Here is a 14,807-nt window from a genome sequence, read left to right on the forward strand (position 1 = left end):
AAATAGCAATGACATGTCACATAAGAACTCCTAAGTCATTAACACTATCATCACTAAAGGGGTCTTCACTTGAATCATCATTATGATGAACTGCTCTCTACCCTTCCTCCTCTCCTAAAGAGTCCAATGTCTCCCAATCAGCTCCTTTTTCAATATCAGTTATCTTCCTCTAATATTTTTGAACAATATCAAAATGAATAATAATGTAATACATTAATAAAAGTCTAAGAAAACTATATTATTTATATACCTTTTTTGGTTTTTTTTTTAATTTTAAGAGGCGGACACCTCTAAAACCTGAGGCAAGGTGTGCCTCGAGGCACGCCTCAGAAAACTTGAGGCGTACACCTCATTCCCTGCTCTCATTGCGTAGGCTTTGAAGCTTAAAAGAATGAAATTGCGCTGAGAAGCGCCTTGAGGTGTTTTGGACTCATGGTAAGAGGAGATGAACATTTGAAAGGAATTTCCTTACATCCTTTAGTGTTTTGGACTCAATTGGAGCAAGGAAGATGGATTTCCTAAGACTTTGGGAAGGTTTCTAAATCAATTTTGACATGATTTAGAAATTCTTGGATAGGAGAGATCTATCCCGATGACTTCTAGGAGATTTAAGAACAAGTTGGGCATGATCTAACAAGAACCTAAGAATGCATGCATATGATGATGATTCTCCAAATTCGGGAATTTTAGCAATCTCACCTTAAACATTCAATTTTGGAACTAATAAAATAGGGTTAGATAATTCCAAAACATGAGGGTCATGGGCCTTTGAGGGTCCATAATACATCTCAAGTTCATTTCTTTGAATTAAATAAGCCAATTTAATTATCTTCCAAACTTTCACAAGTTAAGGATTGCAAACCAAATTATGCAAACTAATTTAGTCAAGTATGCAAACATTTGGCTTGGAGATTTTGCAAGTTGCTCAATTCTCTAAATTTAAAGAGATGTCAAGGATGATTTCAATCAATCTACCCATTATGGGATTTAAAACATGAACAATGAATGTTTATGAAAAACACCACTACTTGTGGGCTTTATAAATTAATTGAAATATAAACATGGACATTTAGCAAATTGAGAGAAAATGACATGTCGTGGCGATGCAAACCTACTATATCTTTAAGTTAGTTTTGGCGTAACTTGTGACTTGCTAAGGAAGAAACGCATGCTACAAGATGTGAAAGTTCCTACACATTATCATTCAATGTATGATTGAGTGATAATACTTAGCCTAAGGTTTGATCATAGGCAAAGGCATTAGACACAAAATGAATGCTTCTAACATGCATTTGAGGAGTCGTCGGAAACAAATCCGACCACCCTACGCATATGGCATGCCTCTTTGACCCTCAAAGGGAGCAAACGAACGAAAATCACCGGATTTCTGTGTTTTACAGAGAGGACAGCACACATAGGTTTTGGGGAAGCAAACAAATGAAGTTTCTAAGGGACCTATGGCTTGAGGACGTCAACCACACAAACATTGGCCTTGGGGGACCCTAGGTCTCACTAAATTTTATGGTTTTACCTCACCCGGCTTGTCCTAGCGCTCCAAACCAAGCTCCAAATGCTGTCCAAGCTCCTTTGAAGGCTCCAAGCTGCTGTCCAAGACTTTCCCAAGGAGGAAGACCACTGTCCAAGCCTTTCCGGAGGTCGCCGCCGCTGTCCAAGCCTTTCGGGAGGGTGGATTTGCTGTCCAAACTGCTTCGGACAGAAGTTTTCGCTGTTTGGATGCTCCCGGAGGCCGTCGCTTGCTGTCCAAGCGTTCCAAACAGCAGTTTGCACCGCTTTGAGGTCGCCGGAGATGATTCAGAAGGAAGTAGAGGCTTCCTACCTACTTTTGGCTGTAGCAAAGGCTGATTTTAGCACAACTTTGCCCTAGACTTTGGAAGAGAAGCTCACAAACAGCAGCAAAAAGAAATTTCTGCTCTCTAATTGAAGGAAAAAGGTGATGGAAGCAAGAGAGACCTTCCTTTCAGTCCAAAGAAGGAGAAAACAGCAGCTATAGAAGGCAAGATCTCCTCTTCACTTGGCTTCAACTCCAAAAAATGCATGCAAGGAGGAAGGAGCTTGACCGGCCTTCCCTCTTTGGCTAAGTCGCGTGCAAGAGGCCACTGGTCGACCTCTTTCCCCTACCTGGACGGGCCGCACGCAAGCAATAGCCGAGTGGCTCTTCCTTCTCTTCCGCCTGCATAGGAACGGACGCAAGCAGCAAGCCGCACGGGGGGATTTTTCGCCTCTTGCCCTCTCTCCCGCGCTCTCTCTCTTTTTGTTTGGGATGGACTAAAAAGAAAAACCGGGGTAGCCGTATCCATCTCCCCTCTTCTCCTTTTGTTTCCTTGAAGGCGCACAAGGCACCGCCCAAATGTCCAGTCCGGCTCTCTCATTTCGCAAAACGAAGAGAAAACACTTGAGTAGATTTTCTGATGGATTTGTGATGCAAGCAAAAATTTGATAAGGGGGCCAAATTTTTGCAAGCGAAATAAAGACTCTTCCTAGATAAAATAAAGACTCAAATAAATCCAAAAAAAAAACACTTTTTATAAGATAAAACAATATTATAACTTGGACACTTACAAATGACTCAAACAAGGAACCTTACAAACAACACTTACAATCTTCAAGACCAAACTTATATAATAAAAACCTAAACTTGATTTGCCTTCAGAAGAAGGATGCAGGTGGAATGAAACTTACGGAGAGACGAAAGAGGTTAGAAGCCCGAGAAGAAAGAGGAGAAGCTCACAAGCCTTCCTAGAAGAAGCGAAGAAAAAGTAGACAAAGCTCGCAAGCTTTTCCAAAAAACCCTCAGGTTTTCTTACTCCAAAAATAACATTTTTCACTTCTCCTATTTATAGACCAAAAGAGGGAATACAAACAGCCACTAAAACTCTCTAAATACTTAATTAAATGAGGGAAATGAAAAGCCAACAGCCACTTTACTGCCTTCCCCCAAATCTACACAGAAAACAAAGCACCACAAGCTACTGAAAAGCCCCCAACAGCCACGGGAAAACAGCCCAGGCGGAACCCGAAGAGGCAGCCGCAAAAACCAAGGAGGTTTGCGTGGAACCGAGGCACCAAGGCACAGGAAAACCACCCAGCACAACCAACTAATAGTCAGCCACGGAAACCCACGGGACAAAGGCACAAAAACACCAAGCCAGCATAGGAACCCAAGAGAAAAACTCGAAATTTTAAAAAGAAAAGGGGAGGAGAAGAGACAAGATTAATGAGCTACCAATAAATTAATAAATAAACTAAAAACATAGCTCATAATGAGCTAACTTTCAGCTCAAAAATTAATAAGCTAGCAAGCTCAAGGAAAGTCAAAACCCAAATTTTTGGATTAGGTTTGACCCCCCCCCCCCCTTGCCTACATCAGACTCCCCTACTTGGAGAACTCATCTCCTGATGAGTTGGCTTTTATTTTCTTCCGAGGAGACGAAGTCGGAGCATCCAGTTCTTAAATTTTTTCTACCTTTTTAGAATTTCTTCTCGTTCTTGCGGAAATTGATCTTTTAAACGTTGTTTCTTCTTCATGTACCTCTCTGTACACAAGTGCATCCAAGATTGAAGTTTGTACAACTCATATTGCAGGGGGTTTGTTGACTTTGATGGAATCCATCTGTCCATCGAAAGAGGGTCTTCAATTTCTTCTGGCTTTCTTTCTTCCTTGACTGAATCGATCCTTTTATCTTTTTCCTTTTAAAAAAAAAAGACTCAACAAGACTCACAAGACCTACAAACCTAAGACTTCCTAACTTGCTCTGATACCAAAATGATGCAAGTAAAAATTTGGGAAGGGGCCCAAATATTTGCAAGCGAAATAAAGACTCTTCCTAGAAAAAATAAAAACTCAAATAAATCCAAAAAAACACTTTTAATAAGATAAAGGATTATTACAACTTGGACACTTACAAATGACTCAAACAAGACACCTTACAAACAACACTTACAATCTTCAAGACCAAACTTATATAATAAAAACCTAAACTTGCTTTGCCTTGAGAAGAAGGATACAGGTGAAATGAAACTTGCGGAGAGACGAAAGAGGTTAGAAGCCCGAGAAGAAAGAGGAGAAGCTCGCAAGCCTTCCTAGAAGAAGAGAAGAAGAAGTGGACAAAGCTCGCAAGCTTTTCCAAAAAAACCCTCAGGTTTTCTTACTCCAAAAATAACATTTTTCACTTCTCCTATTTATAGACCAAAAGAGGGAATACAAACAGCCACTAAAACTCTTCAAATACTTAATTAAATGACGGAAATGAAAAGCCAGCAGCCACTTTACTTCCTTCCCCAAAGTCTACATAGGAAACAAAGCACCACAAGCCACGGAAAAGCCCCCCAACAGCCACGAAAAAACAGCCCAGGTGGAACCCGAAGAGGCAGCCGCAAAAACCAAGGAGGTCCGCACGGAATCGAGGCACCAAGGCACAGGAAAACCACCCAGCACAGCCAACTAATAGTCAGCCACGAAAACCCACGGGACAAAGGCACGGAAACAGCCAGCCAGCATAGGAACCCAAGAGACAAACTCAGAATTTTAAAAAGAAAAGGGGAGGAGAAGAGACAAGATTAATGAGCTACCAATAAATTAAAAAATAAATTAATAAATGAACTAAAAACATAGCTCATAATGAACTAACTTTCAGCTCAAAAATTAATGAGCTAGCAAGCTCAAGGGAAGTCAAAACCCAAAATTTTGGATTAGGTTTGACCCCCCCTGCCTACATAAATTGGACACAAAGTTGGGTGGGATTTGAGCTGAAATCTCATCCCTAGATCTCAATTTTTTTTATTTGAAAACCAAATCTAGCCCAAATTTGTTGATTTGGGTTGAAATTGATTTCGAATTGAACTCGACTTGGATCGATTTGGGTCGATCGAGTTAATTTCGTGAATTAAACTCAAATTGGCATCGAATTGGGCTCGATGGGGTTTGATTTGAATTGATTCGATTTAAATTTAATTAAATTGGATTTAATTTAATTAAATTGAGGCTTAATTTGGGTCAATGTCGCCTCGACAATGATCAATTGGGTCGATCGAGGTCGAGTCGATACGAAAATGTTCATCAACAAGGCGTAAGCCTCAAGTTTATTGAGGCGCGCTAATGTAGGCAAGAGGGGGAGGTCAAATCAACTTGGATTCCTACTTGTCCTTAGGCTTCTTGATGTTCTCGGTTTAGGGCCTTGGCTATTCTCGGATAGGCTTTGGCTGCTATGGTTTTGAGCTGAAAAGTTTAGTCCTAGCTCATTATATTTTGAGCTACTGGTTAGCTCATTATGAGCTGAAGTTTAGCTCATTTATTTGTGTTGATGGATGCTCATAATTTATCTTTATTTTCCTTTAACTCTTTGGTTTTCCCTATGATACCTCTTCCCCTACTTGTGTCTCCTCCATTCCCCTTTGTCTTCTCAGTTTTCTACTGGCTGTTGCTGTTCCCGTGACTTCCCCTTTGTCTTCTCGATTTTCTACTGGCTGTTGTTGTTCCCGTGAAAAGCCTGTTGGGGTTCCGCCCCCTTTTTCCTGACCTCTTCGGGTTCTGCTGGTTCCTCCCCTTGTAAGCTGGATTGGAATTAAATTTGTCTGATATTTGGGATATCTTTTCAGCTGCTGTTTGGAATGTCTCATGGCCTTCTATTTCCCTCTTTTTCATTGGTTTGAATAGAGGTGGGTGGATGTTTGGTTTCCCCCCTTCTTCCTATATATAGGGGCTGATTTGAGGCTTAAAAGGGTTGGTTATAATGTGATTTTTGGATAAAAATCTGAGAGTTTTTCTTCCTTCTTTGAAAAGCTTGCGAGCTTGTTCCGTGCTTCTTCTTCGTCTAGGAAAGCTTGCGAGCTTCTCCTCCTTCGTCTCGGCTCCTAATCTACTTCTTCTATCCGCAAGTGACCACCCCACCTTTACCTTTCTTCTCAACGATTGGCAAGCAGCTTTATGAGTTTATGTTTATATTTGTGTAAGTGTAAAAAGTTTGTAAGTCCTCTTATATTATAAAGTGAAGTTGTTTTTGGTTCAATTGTCGTAATTTGTGTAATTTTTATTATCCTAGGAAGTTTCTACTTATGCTTGCAAAAAATTAGGGGTTTTCCTAATTTTTTGCTTGCATCACGTGCCTCGCCTCACGGTTGAGAGGCGTCCGCCACTAAAAATTAAAAAAAAAAAATCTAACCTAATATATATTTGTTCGGTTCGGACCCCCAAACCCCCGAGCGATCTTCCGTCAATTCCCAAAAATAGGTTTTCTCCCTTCTTCTTAGAGCGACCTTTTTCCCTCTTCGTTCAGCGTCGATGTCCTTCCACATTGGGTCGCTCTTCGCTTATTGCTTGGAGTTATCTCTATCGCGAATTGGGTTGGAGTTATCTTCTACCGCGACCTTTTTCCCTCTTCGTTTGGCGTTCGCTTCCTTCCACATTGAGACCGCTAGGTATATGCTCGGTACCACTCGGTACAACAATGTTTGGTACCACTAGGTACATGCTCGGTACCACTCAGTACCGCTCAGTACCGAGCACGTACATGCTCGGTACCGCTCAGTACATGCTTGGTACTACTAGGTACAAGCTTGGTACCGATCCAGAACCGCTCGATACCGAGCAGTATATGCTCGGTACACCGAGTGGTACATGCTCGGTACTGAGTGATACATGCTTGGTACCGCAGGGGCGCTGCCCCTTAACCCCGCGACCTGACCGGGCATGTCAAACCTCGCCAGAAGGCAGCGCCCCCTTGGACCCTCGACAGACTGGTATATTGTTGTATTCATCATTTTTAGTAGTAATTGTTAGTGTTAGTTTGCTTTTTCATGAGTGCATGCTTATATAAGTTTTCTTAATAAAGAATAAGTGAAGCATTATATTTAGGGGTTTGATATAATGTACTAATATATTCTTCTCATAAATGATGGTCAGAAGTAAGGATAAAGCTGCGTCAGGTCATAAAAAAGATCCAGCATGGAAATATAGCACTCAGGTGGATGTAGGGAGAAGTGATGCAAAACAAATATGCGGCAAGAGTTGCTTAGGTTTTAACAATAAAGATTGAACATGAGCATTAGCTAATTAAGAACTTAAGCTTCTCTCAATCCAAATTCATAGAATTTTCAATTAAGAGATTAAGTGATGACAAAAGTTACAAGTAGGATAACAGGACAATCTCAATAACTACGAAACAAAGTAATAATGCTAATAGAAAGTAAACAAGAATCCACGGCGTAACATCTAGATATAGTCACTTAAGAGTTCCTACTCACTCAATTACTCTTAGGCTTTAACGGATGAAGATGAAGCATATGATGAGAGAAACTGCCACTAGGAAGATGGTACCGAAGGTCTTTGTTGATAGAGAGGTAGCCACGGGCGGAGGAGGGGTAGATATCCCAATAAGAAGCCAAGAGGTCTTAGGTTTTTTAAGATCAATCGTCTCCGCTAAATAGTAGAGGATGCACTTGATGTATCTTTCCATTGTTTCGTCGTATTCCCAGTCAGGCTCGTAGAAGGGGTAGCAGAGGATGTCGATCTCCCCGAGGTCGTTGGAAGTGAAACCATGATCAACCTCAAGATTGGCCATGTACCAATGACGCTGGCGAAGGAGGAGGTTGTCTTCTTCTATTGGCTTCAAGTGTCATGAGAGAACTAGGGCTTCACAAGAAGGTAGGGGGTGCACAAGAGAAGGGGCGGCTAAGGTTGGAGAGAGAGGGCGGTTTGGAGGAAGAGGGGTTTGGTTCGGTTTTGATAGAGGGAAAAGGGAATTAGAAAAACTGAAATTAATTTCAGCTTAAGTGGATTTGGAGGGAAAATATTTTGAAATTAAATTCAAATTTCAATTAGGATTGAGAGATTAAATGAGCATTTAATGGGAGGAGTCCATCACGGGGTCGGCGGCATGAAGAGAGAGGGGAGAGGGAATTGTGGGGAGTTAAGCTCTTTCCAAACAAGCTTGGCATATTAGGAGGGAAAATAATTAGTCCTCTCTAAATTAAATTTAGATTGGATTCAAATTTGAAAACTTTCCTTATTTAGATTTTGCAAATAAGGAAAGTTTTTTAATTTCAAAATTTGAATTTCAAAATTTTCTAACTCTTTTCTTTATTGCAAGAGCCAATTTAGGGGGATCATTATGACAAATAAAATCATCATAATGATTTGAGAGGTGGATGGGGCCGGCGGTCAAGAGGGAAGAGGCGTGTTTGGCTTTGGGTGGAGGTGGCTAAAAGCCAGGCCGGCGGGTGGGATTTTGGAAGGGGAATTTAGTGGGGATCAAGGGGGTATTTGGGTGGAGTAATGAAAGTGGAAGGATAACGAGAAGTCGGTGGGGAAATATTCAGAGATAGAATAGAAAACGTAGAAGAAGACCACAAGCCACTGACTCTTCCGGTGACTGGTGGGTATTGTGTTTGCCCACTCTTTGGGCTCTCCCTTCTCTAGTGCGCTCACAAGAAGAAGAAGAAGACAACAAAAATTCATTTAATCATTCATCATCCTCCAATACAAGAGAGTTAGCCTATAAATAGGCCTCATGAAAAGAAAAATAACAAAGACTAAAACGTCCTCCGGGCAACAACACTACATGACCACTCCTAAGGATAAAATAGGAAAAACAGTAATATAAGATAAACTAGTACATAAGACATAAAAATAAAATAAGCTCTAGATCGTAGTCGTTGATCTTCCGATGCCCTCATCAATAAGTGATAAAGCATATATCTATCTAAAATGCAATTACTGTGATAAAATTGTCAAGGGTGGTGTGACTAGGATGAAAGATCACCTTTCAGGATCTCAAAAGAATGTTGTTCCATGCTCCAAAGTTCCTGATACTGTAAGGGAGGAGATAAAGTCATACATGAATAAGTCTATCACATCAAAACATGTGTACTGGACTCCATGTGCTGCACATTGTATAGATCTGATTCTTGAAAAGCTTGTCGAGCAACCTCAACATAAGAATGCACTTACTAAAGCAAAAAATAATCAAGTTTATTTACAACCACTCTTGAATTCTAGCACTTATAAGGAAATTTCCAAAGAAAGAAATTCTAAGACTAGCAGCAACAAGATTTGCCACCGCTTACTTGACCTTAGAGAGAATGCAAGAAGCTAGAAAACCTTTAGAGGCTATGTTCACATCTACACGGTGGTTGAGTTGTGCTTGGGCGAAGAAGGCTGAGGGAAAAAAGATTAGAAAAATTGTTTTGAATGATAGATTTTGACAAAGTATCTTATATGTCATTACAACCACTAGACCTTTGGTTCAAGTTTTAAGGATGGTGGATGCTGAGAAGAAGCCTGCAATGGATTTCATCTGTAATGTCATGGATGAAGCCAAAGAAATGATTGCCTCCAACTTATGAGGCGAAGAGGGTAGCTTTATGGAAATTTGGAATATTATTGATGATAGATGGGAGCTACAACTTCACCGGCACATGCATACAGCTGGTTATTACATAAACCCTCAGTATTAATATGCAGAGAATAAGTCCACAAACCCTGAAATAAAGTTGGGATTGTATCATTGCATTGATCGGCTAATAAATAATACAACTGAAAGATCAAATACTGACATGCAATTGGTACATTTTAGGAACAAAGAATGCTTTTTTGAATTACAACAAGCAAATGATACAGTTGCCAAACGATCTCCAGGTAATTTTATTTAATGTTTTAAATATTTATTTAAAAATTATTTTTTCGCACTAATTAAACTCTCAACTCTCTTATATAAATACTAGTTGAGTGGTGAATTCAATTTGGCGATGGGACTCTAGAATTGCAGCATTTTGCTGTGAAGCAAAGAAGGTTTTGGGCTTGACATGCTCTTCATCTGGCTGTGAAAGAAAAATGGAGTACATATAACCAAGTACATACAAAAAGGAGAAATCGCTTGTCCACATTAAGGATGAATTCACTGGTGTACATTATGTATAATAGGAGACTCATATATAGGAATTTGAAGAAAAAAGGATAAATGGATGATGAAAATTCTTTGTTTTGCGAGGATATGGCATCTGATGATGAGTGATTTGTAGATGATGAAGTTGAAGTGATGTCGTCTGAATTATAAGATGAAGATTTAAATGTTGATTTATTTGATGGTCTTAAAGCATCTACATCCATCACAACTCAAGAACAAATCAAAAAAAATATATAAATAATAAAGTTTTCTTAGACTTTATTAATGTATTACACTATTATTTATTTTGAGATTGTTCAAAAATATTTAGGGAAGAGGAAGATAACTGATATAGAGGATGGACCTGATTAGGAGACATTGGACTTTATAAGAGAGGAGGAAGGGGAGAGAGCAATTCATCATGCTGATAATTCAAATGAACCCTTAGTGATGACAGTGCTAATAACTTATTAGTTCTTATGTGATATGTCATTGTTATTTATTTTTTGAATTATATGTTAATAAAAAGAATATTGTAATTTGGGAAAGATGGAATTTGAGTTGAACTATATTTCATATTGTCTTATTATTGGGATATTTTGATTTCACTTCATATCTTGTGCATTTTTATGTTTTATATTTTATTTACTCATTAGTATATACAAAATTTATCATTTTATGTTTACACAATTTTTTGATTTAGAGGCTTACGCCTCAAAATGCCTTGAGGGCTACGCCTCGCCTCACGAACAAAAAATGACTCAATACCCGATTATGCAATTTTAAACATTGCTTATACTCATCAAGTATGTTTGAATATGGGTTCAAATTAAAATTTTGAAATGACTTAGAAGAATTAATACAAAAAATATCATAATTTGTAGCTTTGACTGGACATGTTGATAGAGAGACAGATAAACATAATTTTAAAAGCATTCATGGTGGCCATGGGTTTGGAACGATAAATAAAGATGGTAAGATCATATTAGATTTTTCTTTAGCTTATGATTTCTTAATAGCTAATCTCTTATTTAAGAAAATAGAAGAACATCTTATCACTTATAAAAATGGATATAATAAAACGCAGATTGATTATTTTCTTACAAGAAAATTAGATTGTTTAGATTGCAAAGATTGTAAAGTTATTACGAGTGAAAATTTATGTACCCAACATCGATTATTAGTTTTGGACTTTAAGTTAAAGGGGCCAAAAATTAAAAATAAAGTTAAACAATTTTTTAGGATTAGATGGGGCATTTAAAGAATATTAACAAAAATATTTTTGATAGTAAGACTTTAGATATTAAAATTTTGTCTGTGCATGAGAATGCTAATGTTATATGGAAAAAAGTATCTAGTTATATTAAGAATATTAGAAAAGATGTGCTTGCAGTTTCGAAGGAAAAAGCTCCTAATAATAAAAATAGTTGATGGTGGAATTCATATGTGTAAGAAAAGATAAAAAATAAAAAGATTTGTTATAAAAATTAATTTAGATGTAAAAATTCTGATAATTGAGAAAGCTATAAAGAGGCTCGTAAGGAATCTAAGAAAAATATTTACGATGTAAAAAGCTTAAGCTTTTAATGATTTATATAATAGCTTAGATACTAAGGAGGGAGAAATATATATGTATAAGTTACCCAAACAAAGAGATAGGTGTAATAAGGATTTAGTTCAAGTGAAGTGTATTAAGGCTGAAGATTAAAAAGTATTTTTCTTAGAAGATCGTATTCAAAAAAGATGGATGAGATATTTTGCTAAACTTTTTAATGAAGAATGTGATAATACGATTGACTTCAGTGACTTTAGCGCCCTAAATGAAAATAATTTTTTTTGTTTTTATCGGCGTATTAGTTAAACCGAAGTTAGAGAGGCTTTAAAGAAAATGAGGTGTGGAAAAGCTGTTGGACCTGATGATATTCCAATAGAGATGTGCAAATGCTTAGGAGATTAAGGAATTTCTTGGCTTACTAAACTTTTTAATATTGTTTTGAAAACTAAAAAGATGTCAGATCAGTGGAGATTGAGTGTGTTAATTCATATTTTTAAGAATAAAGGTGATGCAGAGGACAGTACAAATTATAGAGGAATTAAGTTAATGTGTCATACTTTAAAACTATGGGAGCAAGATATGGAGCGTGGGTTGCAGCGTGATATTAATGTTTCTCAAAATCAATTTGCATTCATGTCGGTTAAGTCTACTATGGATGCCATACATTTATTGAGAGGTTTGATGCCATACATTTATTGAGAGGTTTGATGGAGAAATATATAGAAAATAAGGAGGATCTACATATGATATTTATTGATTTAAAGAAAGTATATGATAAAGTTCCAAAAGAAGTGCTATGGAGAGTTCTTGAAAAGAAAGGAGTTAATAACGCTTATATTCAAATCATTAAAAATATGTATGCAAGAGCTATTACTTGTGTTCAAACACAAGGTGGTTTGACCAAGTATTTTCCTATTTCGGTTGGATTACATCGAGGACAGCCTTAAGTCCATATCATTTTGCTTTAGTAATGAATGTTCTCACCAGATATTTGCAAGAGGATGTACCTTGGTGTATGCTTTTTGCTGATGATATTCTTCTTGTTGATAAGACTTGAGAGGGAGTTGAAGGTAAACTTGAATTATAGAGGTCAACCTTAGAGTCTAAAGGTTTTCACTTGAGTGGACCTAAAAATGAATATATGGAGTGTAATTTTAGTAGCAATAGACCTAGTGAAGGGATTGTGACTTTGGGCGAACAAGTTATTAATAAGAGTATATATCTTGGATCTATTATTCAGAGTGATGGAGAAATAGATGAGAATATTATCAGCAGAATTCAAGTTGGTTGGTTAAAGTGGAGGAATGCATCGGCTTGTGCGATAGAAAAGTCCCCCTCAAACTTAAGGGAAAATTCTATAAGATGGTGGCGAGACCTACAATGCTTTATGGTGTCGAATGTTGGCCATTAAAAGATAAGCATAATACTAAGTTAAGCATTGCAGAGATGAGGATGCTTAGGTGGATGAGTGGCTTTACCATTAGAATTAGGATTCGAAATGAGCATATATGTGAAAAGGTTGGAGTAGCTCCAGTGGAAAATAAGATTAGAGAGAGTCGCCATAGATGGTTTGGTCACATTAAACGGAGGCCTTCTGATGACCCGGTTAGGAAAGTTCAGGTATTAGATTTGACTTATGTTAAGAAAAGTAGAGATAGACCTAAAAAGACTTGGTTAGAAAATATTAGAAATGATCTTTTTTTATTAGATTTAAATGAGAATTTGACTTTTAACAGGGCACAATGGCGAAAAAGGATTCATGTAGCCAACCCCACGTAGTGGGACAAAGGCTTGATGTTGTTGTTGTTGTTGTTGTAGACTCCAATAGATTGGGAACTTTCTATGCAAGATTTTCAAAAACTGTTTGATAATCCCAAAAAAAAGTTTGTTGAGTTAATTTAGAAAGATTCCACAACAAACCTTCATAAAAAGAAATGCAAAATTTTTATGGTAAATATAACATAAAATTAGGCCAAAAAAGAAATTGGTCTTTCCTCCTAAGCCATTGATACCAAGTAACAGCAGATCCTTCAAGATGAAAAGGAATTCTAACACGATGACAATCAGGAGTAGGGGTGCAAACGAGTAGAGTCGAGCTCAAGTCCAATCGAACTAGAGCTCGGCTCGCTAACTATTTAAGTGGCTCGAAGTCAACTCGAATTCCATATTTTTGGCTCGAATTCGGCTCGTTTATAGGCTTGAAAACATGACATGAAGTGCATTTTTATGATTTTTTTCAATGAACTGCAAAATAATTTTTGTATGAAGATGAAATTCATATGCCAAGAATAATTAGAATCACATTTTAAGGAAATAAGATGAATAACACAAGTTATTTATAAATGTTGTCCTTTATGTAAGTAGAATTCAAAAAATAATAAAAACAAGAGGATATGACAACTATAAACAGAAACATATCAAAAGATTAAGAAATGATCATTTTAACAACTAAACAATAATGATGCAAAGTTTTATACCAACATTAAACGAAAACAAACAGTTCACTAAGAAACAACATTTTAACACAAACAACAAAGAATACAAAACAACATTTAAAACTCAATCAAAAGATTAAGGAAGCATAAGTTTAACACCTGCAACACTTGATCTTCGTGCTCTAAATGTGCCACTTTCACAATCTATCTCTTCTTTAAAACAAGCTGCATATTCTTCATATAACTCAAACAGTAAGATGCAGACACATGAGATGTCTTGTATGCTTTTATCTCCTTCATAGATCATTGGAAATGCAAATTCTATGACAACAAATTTCATTCTTGGACCCATGATAGCACCAAAGGCCATTAAGAGATTACACTCACCCTGGTATTTCTCAAATTTAGCTTTCATATTTTTTTGGACATTTTTATAATGAATCTATCTGAAGAATGTGCCACATCATCCAATACCTTCTTTATTGTATAGAACTACAAAATGAACAAATTTGATGTGGGATATTCTGCTTTTGAAATGATATTTGTTACTTCATTGAAAAATCCCAGAACATCACACACCTTTCCAATGTTATCTCACTCCTCCTTTGCAAGACAAATACAATAAGCAACATCTCTTTCCTATAAGATAAGAAAGCTTCCCTCAGATTGAGTGCAACAGTAAGCATGTTATATGTTGAGTTCCAACGTGTTAGGCAATCCATAATAAGTTTTGTTGTAGGTAGCTGTAATTGTTGAACAACTTCAAAAAATTTTGTTAACCTTGACTCATATGCATTTATGAAACTAACCGAATCACGGATTTTATCAACAACTTGATCCACAATTTTGATCCCATCCTTCACCAGCAAATTTAGAATGTGCACAACACCGCACATGAAATAACATCTTTCCCACACA

At 37.3% G+C, this 14,807-nt stretch overlaps 1 protein-coding gene across 3 annotated transcripts in view; it reads right to left on the reverse strand.

Moving 5' to 3' along the window:
• Positions 1 to 14,807, reverse strand: part of LOC110092572 (transportin MOS14) — a 132,848-nt gene that overhangs the window by 77,770 nt on the left and 40,271 nt on the right. The window lies entirely within an intron of this gene.

The sequence above is a fragment of the Dendrobium catenatum genome, unplaced genomic scaffold (assembly GCF_001605985.2).
Source record: "Dendrobium catenatum unplaced genomic scaffold, ASM160598v2 fragScaff_scaffold_1026, whole genome shotgun sequence".
NCBI lineage: Eukaryota > Viridiplantae > Streptophyta > Magnoliopsida > Asparagales > Orchidaceae > Dendrobium > Dendrobium catenatum.